Source organism: Apaloderma vittatum, unplaced genomic scaffold (genome assembly GCF_000703405.1).
Source record: "Apaloderma vittatum isolate BGI_N311 unplaced genomic scaffold, ASM70340v1 scaffold18103, whole genome shotgun sequence".
NCBI classification, from domain to species: domain Eukaryota; kingdom Metazoa; phylum Chordata; class Aves; order Trogoniformes; family Trogonidae; genus Apaloderma; species Apaloderma vittatum.
The window spans coordinates 25,080-40,023 of NW_009706603.1; positions in this window are offsets into that span (position 1 = coordinate 25,080).

Below are 14,944 nucleotides of genomic sequence, written 5' to 3' on the forward strand. Positions count from 1 at the left end.
GATGCCCTAAACTTATTTTTTTATCAAGACCAAGTAAGGACCACATATATGGATATATGGGAGCATTTTACTAGCGATTTTACTAAGCAAATTGACTTAATCATTCCCTGATGTATTTAACATTATGCAACTGAATAGTTCAGATGAGGAACTGAGAAGTAACACCTAGCAAAAAGAAGTACTAGAAGGAATATTACGGAAATCTAATAATTCACTAATAATGACTATTAATGGAAATGGACATATTTTTTTTCCAGTGGATCCCTGCTAAAATCACAGCACAAGCTGACGTGGTGCTGAGGATTGTGTAGCTAATTAGGGAGCTGCACATCATACCTCTGCCTCCTTTGTTATAGCTGGAGAGGGTATGCATTGAGTGAGATGTGGAAATGAAGCAGGAAAATGGTCGGTCTTCACAGTCAGAACAGGTGACTCTCAGCTTGGAGAAACAGGTTTCCAGCTCTGTAGGATGCTCAGTAGCTCCCTTCCACCAAATCTCCTTCTGTATTGGTAAATTATCTGTGCCATCTTCTGCATGCAGTATCTATATTAGTGCTCATGTTTCCTAACTTCTGTATCCTTACCATTATGTGCTCCTAGATTTCCTTTTTCAGTCATAATTACTAATACGAACAAACTTAAAATCTCTGAGAACCAGAATTCCAGTCATACCGGTTTGGGTCAATTACCAGTGCTATCAAACTTTAGCTGCTCAATACACATTTCATGCTGGCATGAGTGAGCAACAGGGACAAGAGTATCAGCAGGGGATGAAACAAAAGAACAAGATGTGATCAGGGGGAGGGAAGGAAGAAAGAGGAGTCAGGTGAGGATGAGAGATTGGAGCAGACAGGCAGAGAATCACTTCTAAAATGGGGGACTCAGGGGAGGAGGGTCTGTGAGCACTGCCGCCTTTCTAAAGACTCACCTTACTTTTGTTGTTAGCTAAAATCCACAGGAAAAGAGCCTGTCTCATCCCTGTCTCAGAGCTGGCCCAAGCCCAGAGCGAGAGCCTGCTGTTTCTATTCATTACTACATTAACTCAACAAGCAGAGATCTCTGCACTGAACATAAAAGTTCAGCCCTTTTATGAACTGTGTTGAAATCTAAAGGCTCAATACGATAGGATTACAGCTCCTTTCAGAGCCAAGACAAACAGAATATGTGGCTTTAATGAAATCCAGTAACTCTCAGTTCACCAAGTATTGCCACCCTCACCTTAGAGAAGGGGTCCAAATTCATGTTACTGCCTCAAGGGGCCACACAGAGAGGGAAGTCTGCAACAGGGTCAGAGCAGTTCTGAATACTTCTGGGTAACATGTATAGTTTTAGTCACGTGTTAATCTTGCTAATTCATGTCTTTTTTCATTAGTCCACAGCCCTGAGCTGTCTCGAGTCTCCCAGAGCAAACAAAGAGCAATCGGAGCTCTCTTCCCAAGAGTTTCTTGGCATTTTTTTCAGTGCAGGGACTTAATAGTCCGGGGCAGGCTGTCAGCAGTGATGAGTATCCATGAAATTTACTGACTCCAGGAAGAGTTACTGTTCTCAGCACCTTTTTAAATATCAGGGTTGTCTCAATCAGACTGTCCTCTGGTTTTGTCTTGCTGCCTCTCAGTATCCCTTTCCTCTGTAGGTGGATGGATTACACATTAAGGTTTCAGTAATGAAGTCTTCATTGATTTATTCTCCTATTACACTGGGTTGTTTATTTTAACTGATTGGATTGTGGGTTTCCTAAGCCATTAACACAAATAGTGATGACATAAGATATCCTCTGACTTTCCATGCACTTTATCCAGGGACTCATGTGAACAAAGAACTTGAGGGGACGTGAGAGATCAACCTTTAAAATGTGCAAATTAGAGATGGGTGATATTGCCAAATATTTTATCTGAGTATTTACTCTTGATATTTTAATCCTAAAGCTCTGACTGTGTTGGTGCCCCATTGTTCCCTTTCCTCCAGCACACTAGTGAGGGAATTGCATGACTTGTGCATTTGCTGAACAGTGGATAAAAACCTAGTCCCATTACAAATTCTGATATATTTCCTACTAACTTTTGTGGAACCACTGAATAATACACAATACTGCAAAAGAATACAGCTCCAATTTATAATAGCAAGACAACACAGAAAAACAACCCTGAAGTTGCTGTTGTCTGGCAAGATGGCAACTTGCCTGTTGAAAAAGAAAAAACAGCTCAGATTTTGACTAATTAGCTCAAGATTTTCAAAGTCATCAAAGATATTTGGACATTGGAATCTATTAGAATCAACTGTTTAAATTAGTATTCACACTGAACTGTTTGGGGATGAATTGCCAACAAATTCATTCATAAAAAATATTCAGTAAATCTTTTTGAACAGTAAGTAAAAATAAGAAAATCACAATTTGTGCCTGATCTAAAAATGATGAATAGAGTAATTTCTTAAATGCAAATTACTTAGCCAGCTCTGGTTAAAATAAACACATTAGTTATTTTTATTGAAAGATATGTTTGACTGTTCAAGAACAAACCGTAAGCAAAGAGAGAAGTAAGATTCCTCTTGCTAAATATTTTCCATTCCTGCCAGCACTTAGAAACATTGGATACAACATCTATACGCGCACAGACTAATGAAGATGCATTCATTGCATATGGGTGGAATGAGAGCAGAGAAAAGTTCCCAGAGGCTCAGGTCAGATTACAAAATCACCAACCTCCTGTGGGATTTCACTAAAAGGATTTAAAGTTAGAGCCAAATTGTGACCTATTAACAACAGCCTGTGGCTGCCTTTCACGCCTTGCAGCTGGACAAAGGCTAAAGTAGCAAAAAACACCACTTAAAAGATCAAGCGTGGCTGTACTTTTTGGCCAGCGTCCCTCTTCTCAGCCTGACTGCAGCAAAGCCTGCTGCCTTTCTCACCCAACCGCGAGTATCACGGGGCTGAGCTCAGATGCATTTAATCAGCTCCCGGCTGATAGTTCCTCTCTGAGCTTTTTCTGGGAATTAATCCCCAAAACACCAGGGCTTTGGTTAGCTTGGCTGAAGCTCCTCATAGATAAACAGCAGGAGGACAGAGAAAGCCAGGAATAAAAAAATACCCAAGCGCATAGTCATGATACATTACCGGCAGCAAGTGATTAGTTAGTGACATTGGGTTTGGAGGACAACAGTTTGATCCCAAGATCCTTCTGACAGGCAGCTCAGGTTATTTTTCTAACCCACAACTAAGCAGGGAAGGAATTCTTGTCTCCTTGTCCTGCTCCTGGGAACGCGCCAAGACAACCTGGTATTTACTCAAGACAAGATCATAAAATTGCAACTAAGCTGCGGTAACAGGTAGTTTCATTTTGTCAGGGAAGTCTCCTGGGATATTTTCTGCAAGATTTGAAGATCCAACAGAGGTGGGATTTTTCCTGTCCCACCTGAAGGACAGCAGCTATCAGTACAGTTCCCCATTTAGTGCTGGCTTAAAACAAAGACTTCCCATAAACTCAGTCTTTTGTGTAGCTCCTGGGCTTTCATGTCTTTTGCCCAAAGGCACGTATTTCTCCAAATGAGACATGCAAACTACTGAGAGTGTTTGCTGTGAGTTTAAGCATTAATGCTGAAAAAAAAGGAGGATGCCCAGAAAGAAATAAAACAGCATTAATTTGTGCAGCATGATATTAACTAATAAATATTTTATTTGGGGGAAGAAATACAAGGCAGTTATTTCACTCACAAAAATAATAAATGCAAAATTAGAGAAGTCACTTCTGCGAGACAATGCATAACATGATTTCTACCAATTGTCCTGTTAGATTAATTGTGAGTATAGTCTCACAAAGCTGTGTGACTGTTAAGGAGGGAGGGGAGGAAAAAAAAAGGAAAAGGCCTGTTTTAAAAGAAAAGCTATTGCTGCACTGGGCTAACAAATTTCCAGACTTGTTTTTTTGTTAGAGAGATCAAAGAATATGATGTCCAGTTCCAGTTTTTGTTTGTTTATTTGTTTTTAAATAGCCTGTTTCTAAATAGGGAAGCAGGACTTGACGTGCTCAAAATACATCCTTCTTTCTTCTCTTACCCTTAATAAATTTGCTCACACAAATAGCAGCAGTCAGAAGCCTAACTGTCTGTGTAGTGAGACTTGCACCTGCAAGTGAGATTTCTCACTCTCTGCGCGCAAAGCTTATTGAAGAGAAATCCTGGTGCAAAATTAATACTAGCTAAAATCAAGACTACGTTAGGGTCTGAGCAGCATTGGCCTTCACTCTCTCTCCTGAGACCTCTAGAAACTATTGGGCTGCTAATAACTGTATTAAGGCTCAAATCAGAGACCTCCCTTCTGACGTTCCACCGCCAGCGAGGTAGGGGTGCGTACCAGACCCAACTGCTGGGCACAGCCACTCACCGCCAGCGTTATGGATTTGCCAGCTGGATATCTCCTTCCCACAGCTGACTATCCAGCCTTACAATAACTGTGAAGCCAGGTTTGGTGCCTTATGTTCTGTGCCTTGTCAGAGTAAATTGCTTTTTCTAATTTAAGTGGAGCTAAAAATTCACACTTAAATAAGAGAGCAAAATACCCTGGAGAGTTTCTTATCTGTGTGTTCCCACCCTCACTCTCAATATTCAGCCAGCTAACCATGATTTCTTCACGTTGGAAAGTTATTATCTAACGTATTGGATACACGGAAGTTTAGAAAAAAAAATCATTTTGTCTGAGGGGAAAAAAAGGGTTCAGGCACCTCTGAAATGTCACTACACAACCTCAGAATAAGGGAGTATTCAAATTAAAGTGATTACAGCCTAGATTTTCTTATTACTGAAGCATATTTTGATAGAATACTACCATCATCCAGCTTTAGAAGGATCCCAAGAAGTCTCATTACTGTTGTCCTGCTCCCAAAACACCCATCCAAACATCCTCAGCACCACCAAAGATGTTGCCATGCCCTGTGGCAAACAGTAAGTGTATTTCTTTGGTCTAACCTGGATTTGCTCTGCTGAGGAGTCAGATAGGCCTGAGCCAGCCAGGAAGCTCAAAGGAGACATGGAGGGGAAGGGGGCTATTTAAAGACTCGGCGAGGAGGACCTTGCTGCTGGGTAGTGTCCTAAGTGACCTCTTTAATCCTGCGAGAACGGCGTTCACAGCTGTGTGGGATCACGTAGCCCTCAAACTGTACACAGGGCAGCCAAGGGACCTCCCAGAACAAGACACGTGGCCCAACAAGTTCTTGTTCCTGTTCCCAAGCTGTACAGATGAGTTGCTCTTGCTCGCTCCTGCACATCCCTGTGAAACATGGCTATCACCTCATTTACTCAGGCACTACCTATTTTCATTCCTGCTGAAGCTTGACCCCAAGCCAAGCTCTATGCATCAGCCCAAAGCAGCAGTTGTGGATTTTATAGCAGGGAATATAGCAAATAATGATAAAATAATGCCCCTCTCTCTCACCCGCTACAGTCAGGTGGGTGGCTTTTTTCATACCCTGCAGTGACCTGAAGGTACCTTTTTTTTCTCATCCTTGTTTGCTCTTCGGTGTGATAAACCTGCAACAATTTTTGAATAACACACCAGATCACTGCTGGGTGTCAGGGGTTACATACCCTGCACAATGCGTGGGAGCTCATCCAGGTGACTGAGCAGGAGTAGTGCCTCAAAGCCAACTTCTGTACAGGGCTTTGCTCCTATTTTTTGAGCTTCAGTGCTTCTTCTTGAAGGATATGTGCTACACTCGGAGGGACTGAACTTCTCCAAGGCAGAGATGGGCAAATTCCAAACTTCTATCTGAATGTCTTCGAAACACTGAAGGTGTTGAGATGTAACAGCTTGGCCTGAGCTGATCTCTAGCCAAAATAACTTGGTGAATAACATGGTGGAAATCATCTGTGCCAAGGAATCTTACTATATTTAATGCAATAAATTGCACTAACATAACACCTTTCATCACAGGATCATAGATTTCTTCACAAATATTAATTAACACCTGCCCCACTTCATCCCTCATCAAGAAGATCATATTCATTGTCCCTTATTTTCCTGGTGGGAAATATCACCCTGAGGTGGGAAATTCACTTAGTCATTACCAAAGAAGATCGGTGGCAGAGCCCGGCTAGTTATTCCAATAAAATGAAGCAGAAAGACTGTCTGCACCAAAGTATTACAGCTCTCAATCACACTTACTTCCATTTATTTGAGGAATGTTCAAAGATTTCCTTCCCTGATTTCAATCTTCTCCTCCCAGCTTCCCAGAAGTAAGTGCAGCAGAAAAGACCTATCCCCTGTGTAGAATCCCAGTCCCAGACTGGGAGAAGAAAAAGCCACTCACCACAGTGGGTTCTAGCCCTATTTATGAAGCGATTCATCCTTGTGCCTAGGGGCAATGGAGATGCTACTTTTAATTCATCGATATAGGAATTAAGAAGCACATGGAATATGACTTGACCCTCTTTCAAGGGACATTTCACCTGCTTTGTCACAAAGACTTCAAGGTGTTTCACCTAACTTCGGAGTAAGGTTGTTCATCAAGTCTGTCCCACACCATTAGTATGTCACATTAATAAAGTGTCTTAACAGATTTCTGCAGGAATTATGCCCTTATAGACTGCAATATCCTGAATACTATTGACAAAGATTTTTTTTTTCCTTTCTTTCTTTCTCTTCCTTTCTTTTCGTCCTCTCATTAATGCACCTCTAATAGAGCAATTACTTTGTTACGCAGAACCACTGGTAAAACACATTATTATATAACCTTAAAATGCTTCTGTCAAATTGGAAGTGTTAAAAGAATGAAGAAACTTTGAGATAAATCAAAACACGTGGTATTCTGCAAAAGGCTTTTAGACTTTGAATATTTCTAATGTTCTTTCTGTAATTTCTACTGCAGATAAATTCTCTCAGGTTTCATCTCTTATTTCACAATGAGTTACCTGTGACACCTGAAGATTTTGACTGAATTGAATGTTGTATTGTTCACTTCTTTCCACTTTTTAATCTATTTTTATTTTAATGCCAAAATTATCCAGGCATATGACTTTCACACTCTCTTAGTAAGTTTCTATAAGTCATTAACCATTCTTGCACAATGATTTCCATTTGCATGTTAGCACCTGTTTATTGCTGTTTCTTGGATTTATTTCTTTATTTTATGTTACTTTAGCTGTTCCTGAACTATTTTAAAATATTAATATTTCATTCAAATGCCACTCTGTTACAGCTACTTAACACAACTGCCACCCAAACGTAATTGGGAGGGATCTATTTTTTCCATTTGGTTGTAGTTTTCCCTTCTACTACTAACGATGAAAGAGGAGCACGAAGCATGCTACTCTCTTTCTTTGTGTGATTTTATGGGTGTCAGTCCAGAGAACACTCTGCTTTTCAAAGAAGAAGCACGTTTGGGAGTTAACAAAGTTTTTTTCCAAGTAATGGCATTTCTCAAAGTACAAATGAGTCTGGAAGACCCTTGGAAAATTTCCAAACGTACTTGCTTCTCAATAAAACCACAGATTTTTAATCCTACAGCAAATTTGAGCGTGTATATGTGGAAATAAATAGCCATAATAAAGATGCTGCTCTCCTGGCCTTTTCCATAAGGTTCAAGCTCAGGCTAGGCAGGATAAAGCCACGAGAGTCCCTATATCTACTCCCAGTCTGCCCTGATACTTGCCTGGGAGGTGTGAGTAATGGAGACAAACCACTAATAACTATTGTTAGTCACACCTTATTTTTTTAAGAGATAGAACCTGAAAGCAAAAATTATGAACTTCTTTTCCCCATCCAGTCTGAGTGGGCAATGAAACAACAAACAAAACTCGGCATCTATAATGAATAGCAAACTCCGTTTCAAAATTCTAATGATTCAATGTATTATTACTAGTAACGTAAAGCAGAACATCTGTTTAACTGCATCGCTGATACCCATCTGTCTGTATTTAAATAGCAATCTCTTAAAAGCAAAGCCCTCAGTTCTCTGAAAAGGCTGCCAAGTTTTTAAAACATATGACGGGGGTATGTCGTTTTCCATCTAGAAGGTAACATAGCTTTTTATTATCTTTAGTCTACACCCCGTGCAAGACACCCAGCAGCAGCAAGCCAATCTTTAAAGTCTCTTCCAACACAAACCATTCTATCACTCTGTGTTGGGGGCTTTGTTCAGCCCTTGTTACTTCAGTTCTGAAGCGCAGAAGCTCTTGCAGACTAAGTGCTGGTCAGCCAAGCTAAAAAGGCATTTTATTAGCTCAGTGAATGAGCCCACTGCTGCATTTGTGCTCCAGGAAAACGTGACAGGAGTTAAATTTAAAAATATGAGCTCACTGTCCTTTCAGAGGCCTCTGAGCTGAGAGCCAGGCTAATGTAGATCAGGGACATTGCAAATTGAGAGATAAATGAGAGCTCTTACTCTATTGATGCCTTTCTCTGTGCAGCAAGACTGTGATGCTTCTGCAGCAGAGCAAACTTTGACACTTGCTGTGCCCACAGGTGTCTGAGGGACAGCATTGACCCAGCACACCCTGACCTGGCAGGCAAGGAGCATCATCCCTCCATAGACTCATACATGTCTCACTGAGATCTCAGTCTTGATGTGACAATGAGCTGATATCTGAAACAGATCTGGTGTTTAGGGACATGGTTTAGTGGTGTTCTGGCAGTGCTGGGTTAATGATTGGACTCGATGAGCTTAAAGAGAGTCTGTGATTCTGTGAGAGGTTTGGCCTATGTCAGTCTGTCTCCAATGCTTGCATTCACTGCCAGCACGGAGAGACCACCAAAAAGTAGTTGTCATATCCTATTTTATTTAAGCATGTTCTCAAGGAGGTCCGTTGCTCTACAGTGCTCTGTGGGCTTTGTTAGGACATAGCAGGGAAAGTCAGAAAGATTTCCATCTGTTTGATCCGCCAGCCTCCCAGAAAACCACCTTTTAGACAAAACCTTCCAGAGCTTGCAGTCACTGATACCGCTGCTGCTGTGAGAGCCTTTGAAACAAACTGCTAATAAGCATGATTTTCATCTCGGAGAGCAAGTCTTTTTAATGCATCTCTGCTTCCAGCTGTCCCCTTGAAATCCCTGTGCGTTATGGAGAGATCAAATGACCTTAGCCCTATGGGAAGAGAGATTGTCAAAGAATAACTGAGCCAGGCACACATTCTCTTTCTCATTTGTCATCTCCAGACCTCTCTTCCATTGCAGGACTTTAGCATGGGGCGAGAGGCCACTCAAATGCAGGAGATTTTCCCAGAGAGGAGGCCACATAAATCAAGGCAGTAATTCTGTTTTCCGTTAGCCTCTCCAGAAACTGTCTCTCTTTGGATGGCATTGATTTATTCCTGGAAAAATGGAGGGTTGAAAAAGGCAGTTCAGTTTGTTCCTCTGACTTAATCAGATCAGCATTTTAATCACAGGGAAAGGTCAGGTGGACAATTCTCCCTCCTCCTCTCCTTTGCAGTACAGACAGGTGGGCATTCACCATGCCAAGCAAACTGCTTGTGGAAGGATCTCTGTCTTTCCTTGTCACGCTCCTGCTAGCCAGGTTACTCCTGAATAAAATGGAGGGCCAACTTTATCTTCACTGCAAATCTGCTGCTTTGACCTTTCAATAGGAATCCCATAAAAAAAAACCAGAAAATGGCAGAGGACAGCAGGCATTGCACGGATTTCACCCAGGTTGTATGAGTGTCACCTGCTCATGTTGTTTAACCTTTTGATTTGTGAAATTATGCCCGTTGCCCTAACTTGACAGATGAGTTTGCTCTGCAGTTGCCGAGCAAATGAAGAATTCTAGAGGCACAGACATTAAATGAGTTTGAAGGAGTTTATAACAGTTCTGAAATAAAGCCCAGGACTCCTGCTTTAGCTGTCAGTACACCACCATTCTCTCTTGGGAAAAGAAGGGAATAGGTTGCAGAGAGTGCAGTGGTGCAGATGGGCCCAGGGGAGGAGAGTCTGTCTCCTTGCTCCAAGGATCAAATTCCCACTGGGCCCAGTGGGAAGCCTCTGCCTGTAAATTACACCAAAAATTAGTGTGCATAAAGGCTTTGCAGAAGTTGATTGCAGTAAAACATGATGCTGTGGTGCTTCCATGGCTCTAGTGTCAGAAGAATGTAGGTCTTGGTTTCAAAGCATCCCTTACTGAAAGGGGGAAAAAAAGACAAGATTTCTTTGGTAGAGTAGTTATTTCTCCCACAGGACTCCTGTGTGAGAATTACTCAATATTCTAATAAGAATCATCATGAAAGCTTTCTGTTCTCACTAATTGCACCTCAACCTCCAGCACCTTTTGAAAATAAGGCTGTGATCTTCCAGAAGAGACCATGAGGAGAAAAACCCAGCTGTGTTCTCTAAATCCTCTAAGAGAAAGAGGTTTAGCTTCACCCATGGAATTTCTTGTGAAGCAAACATTATTCTATCAATCAATAGGTGGCCTAAAACATTAATTTTCTTTTTTTGTACCTTAGTGGTGCCTGTGGGCAGAAGAATCTCTACCATGTTATCTTCATCCTCCCTAGAAGACATCTCATGAAATCAATGGCAAATTCTTGATTTCTGAAACCTTAGTTTCTTTATAATATGGTAGGTTTCCACTCAGTAAAACAAAGGCCATAACAGCACAACAGATCAAAAGAAAATACTAAGTCATGGATATGAATATGATGCGTCTCCATTGACCTGTGGAGGAGAGTGACCTGGTTTCCCTTATTTTAAGGGGCATTCATCATGATATCAGACTTTCCTTCCCAAAACTGCACTAAGGTAGTTGCCCTGTTTGAAAAGACAAAAGATTTGAGATTTGAATCCTCACTCAAAGAATGCACCTAGACTATATTTGGGTCTACTTCTCACAAAGAACACATAATCTTAAAAAAAAAACAGATTAAAAAAAAATAGAATAGAAAATGTCTACAAATATTTGAGGATGGATTGTGTTTTAAAAGAATCTTCAAACTGTCTTTTCTGAACTTAAACTGTCCCTTCTAAAAGGGCAGCACAGTAGTGGTTTCTGTTGCACAGCTATCTTCCAGGTTTCCAGAGCCACCAGTACATCAACTGAGCTGGACAATTTAGTTGTACAAGAATATACCATATGGCTTCCCCCTAACACTCCTTCCTTGCCTCCTGCAGCAAACTTGGTTCCGTCAGTGGGGAGAAGGGAGACTGCCTGGTGAGATTGCTTCATACGGTTCTTCCTCTCCCTGGAGAAGGCTTAAGCTCCCGCTCAGGGAGTGTGTCTCGCCAATTTCCAGGCACATTCTGGCCTCACAGTTCCCTGGGGACTGAAATCAGCCTGCTCGGCCCAAGAGATGAGCAGCAAGCTCGGCATGCAGAATGGTCCCAGGTGATGGATCAGTGCTTCTATCCTATGGCCCATTGGGCCCTGTAATCAAAACAGGTGCAAATAGACTGTGAGTCAAATGCTTATTAAAAGAACAGCGAAAGGCAAGAGGGAATTATTTTCTATCCTAGTCTGGTGAGAACGTAATCACGAGGCTGGAGTCTGGCAGAGCTCAGGGGTGTAGGTGGGCACATGGCATGTCTATGGATTTGGGATTTTTAGACACATGTGAAGGTCTGAGGTTCTCAGGTGTGCACACATCAACCCTAACACTCACAGACAAGGGCCACCTATTCCCAGGAGCCTGGGCTGTTCCATGAGGAGCTACCAGCAAACACTGTCTTACTTCTGCACTTCCCACTGACTCCTCCTGGAGCCCTACAGAAGGAGAGGCTTTTACCTGCACTTCCAGAGCCATAAATCCCTCCCCTACGTTTACCATAAGAACAGTGATGATACGTGTTGTGTTACTTATCCTGGCACAAACAGGAAAGGTTACGCAGAGGCAGCATCCCTATGATGGCAACAATTCCACGAGAAATGTTCAACTTGCTATTCCAGACTAAGTTACAAAAAATCCCTCTCCATCTCTTAAATTCCTGCTACATTTATGAATTTTAATTTTTTTCCTGTTAACACACAGCAGTAAACTCTCTGCTGGTGTCAGTAGACACCGCTAAAATTAACCACTATCAGCCCTCACGTTTTTCAATGCAAGTAACTTTTTTGTGCTTTTTGCTAAATGTAGTATAATAAACTTTAATTCAAAGATGTCCATAAACATATTTGCTACCACAAACATTTTTCCCATTATAGATAAAGCCAAGAGGACTGGACCAATGCATCCAAGAGAAGAATGTGTTGAAAAGATCTCTGAACCATCACAACAAAATACAGCATAATACTCTGAAAATACTATTATGCTATACAAAGAATCGCAAGATCTATTCAAGCAAACTCCTCTCTGTATGAAAATATTTCTTCATATATTTCACTGAGGGAAATTATTGAAGCCTAGAAAAGGAGAAGGTGGAAATTTTCCCTTGACATAAAAATATATCTGTATTCCCTTGACATAAAAATATACCTGTAGGCATACAAAACACCTATGGAAGCCAGATAGCCACCAATAACTGTTCTTGACTTACAAATAGACGAGCAAATGCATTTGAATATATTTTTATACTGCATGTGAAAGCTAAATTTTTTAAACAAATGCATATACCCCCTTCATAACGTAGTTTAATGTGTGTTTCTATCTGTAATGCAGCAGTTGGTGAAAAATACACAATATAAAGCTGCTTGACATGGTATAATGTACCATTATATTACTTCCAGATAGTCCAAGCTGAACAGCCTGGCCAAAAGTACAAAGTCAGGCCCTCAACAGCTAATTTTTAAGCACTCATTTGGCCCCCTGGAGTAGCTGCATTTTTTTAATTTCATGACGACTTGTTTTATTTTACAAAATCTCTGCTTTAGGATGAACAGTGCCTGCTGCCTGGAAAATCATCCCATATAGCTTTTTGTCCTCATCATTTACCATGTGGTTCTGTGCATTATTTATTGTAGAGAATCCAAGCCCTGCGATGAAAATGAATTATTAATTTACGCCTTGATGTTTTTGCTATGTTGTCACCAGAACTTCAGATATGTTTTTTACAATGTTGATTGCCTAGTTTCCCAAACACTGATGTGAGGCATAGTGGGATTATTAGCCATTTTACATGATTATATGCAGAGGGTTATAATCCATTTTTCCAGACCTACATTCAACTGATTTAGCAACATGGCTATCCCATCACACTTGCATTTCTGCAAGGAAGGACAAAAGCAGCCTCCAGGAATGTTCATGACACAATCTCATTTGTCCTCAAAGAACAAGCCATCCTAGGCAAGGATGAGGGACAGGAGAGGACAGATTAAAACCCAATTTCCTTGTTCAACATGGAAAGTTCTGCTGAGACTGATGTGAACACACCCTTTCACACAGCCCAGCCATAGTTGCTGGTCAGTCTCTGGGGACATCTTGCACCCTGAGGTCCTGAATTCTCATTAATGCAGTCACAAGGAATTCTGGATAGCCGAACTGAAAGTGTTTTCTGAGGAGCTGGCAGCACGTTCAAAGCAACAGCTGCAGCCAGCCTGGGGACAGAGAGTGAAATTCTGGTCCTAGCTCAGTTGGTGGAGGGGTTTCAGCAGAGTCCAAAGTACCTCAGCTTCCTCTGAGGGCTTTTAGTCTTCTGTGCTGATTCATAAGAGTGCCAATCCTCAATATTTCTTCTGTGGCCTGACAGGAATTCGGGGTTGATGCATGGATGTTAGACTCATTCCTTCTTTCTTGCTTAGCAGTGCCCCATGGTGATGAGCCTGGGATTGTAGGGAAGAGCTCTGGGTGACTTTTAGGTTCTCCTTGGACAGGGAGGAGGTGACAGCTAAGGTGGGTAGAAGAAGCAATGACGCTGAAAAGCTGTGGTGGGAGTCTACATTATCTCTATCGGATTGTTTGCAGAGAATTAATCCTTCTCTTCTACAGTTAAAGCAGAAAACAGGCTCATGAAACCTAAGCAGCATCGGCAGTAGAGACACTGAAGAGCTGCTGGAGCACCCAGTGTTTCCCCATGGATCTAGACACCCTATAGCTGGGTGTCTCACTGCCATAACTACACTACTTTTGCTGCTCCAAAGCTAGAATAATTTTTGTATGGCATAGGAGGACACTAAGTCCACTGCTGTTTGCTTTAGGTACAACAATCTCAGTAAAACTCAGTTAATGAAGCACATTAAAATGGCCATCTGGTTTCGAGTTGATTTTTGTCCCCTCTAAGGCTATTCCACTAAGCCCTCCCTGCCAAGCTGCCTCCCAAAAACACAGATCCAAAATTCAAGCTCTGCCATCCCCAGCCCACATCAGTGGGCATTCTGTTTGCTGAGCAGCTCCTGGGATTTTTGCATCTATTTTGCTCAAAGCCAAGAATCTCAGCAGCTCTGCTGACAGAGTAAGTGCAAGGATGCAGGGGAGACAAAAACATTTTGCAAAATACATTTATGTTCATTGTCGCTGAAGCAGCGTAGATATCTTCCCACTTGTCTTTAGGATAACAATAGAACTGCCTTGTCAGCCAGCCAGCGAAACAGCTCAAAAGAGGAGCAGAGAGGTTCAAGTTAGCAAACAGTGGATCCTGTATCTGTTTCCTACTGGGCGCCACAGCCATTCAGAGAGGAATCCCTGTACACAAACAATATCTTCCATTGATACACAAGATTTTCACCTCTTACCTTTTGAACTATAGCATTTAGGAACGTGCAGGCCAACGTAGCAGGACACAGTTTGAGCCAAAGATCTGCCAATAACCGCAGGGATTGCCAGCTTTGCAGAATATGTGAACGGGGACTGTGGCTTCGGGAAGCATGTGAAAACCATCCCCAGAGCCAACAGGAGATCTGGGACTCCTCAGGCGACACGATGTATGCTGCCACAGAATAAGGAGAGGTTCTCAGGGGTAACCAAGGCAGGCCCACGTATGGTCCTGGCAAGCGAGGAAGAGAGCAGGGAGAAAGCAGGGGAAGAATCAAAATGCTTCTTATTTAGCTAACTGGTTAGGAAATGGAATGAGGTGAGGGCCAAGACAACCAGGAGCAGG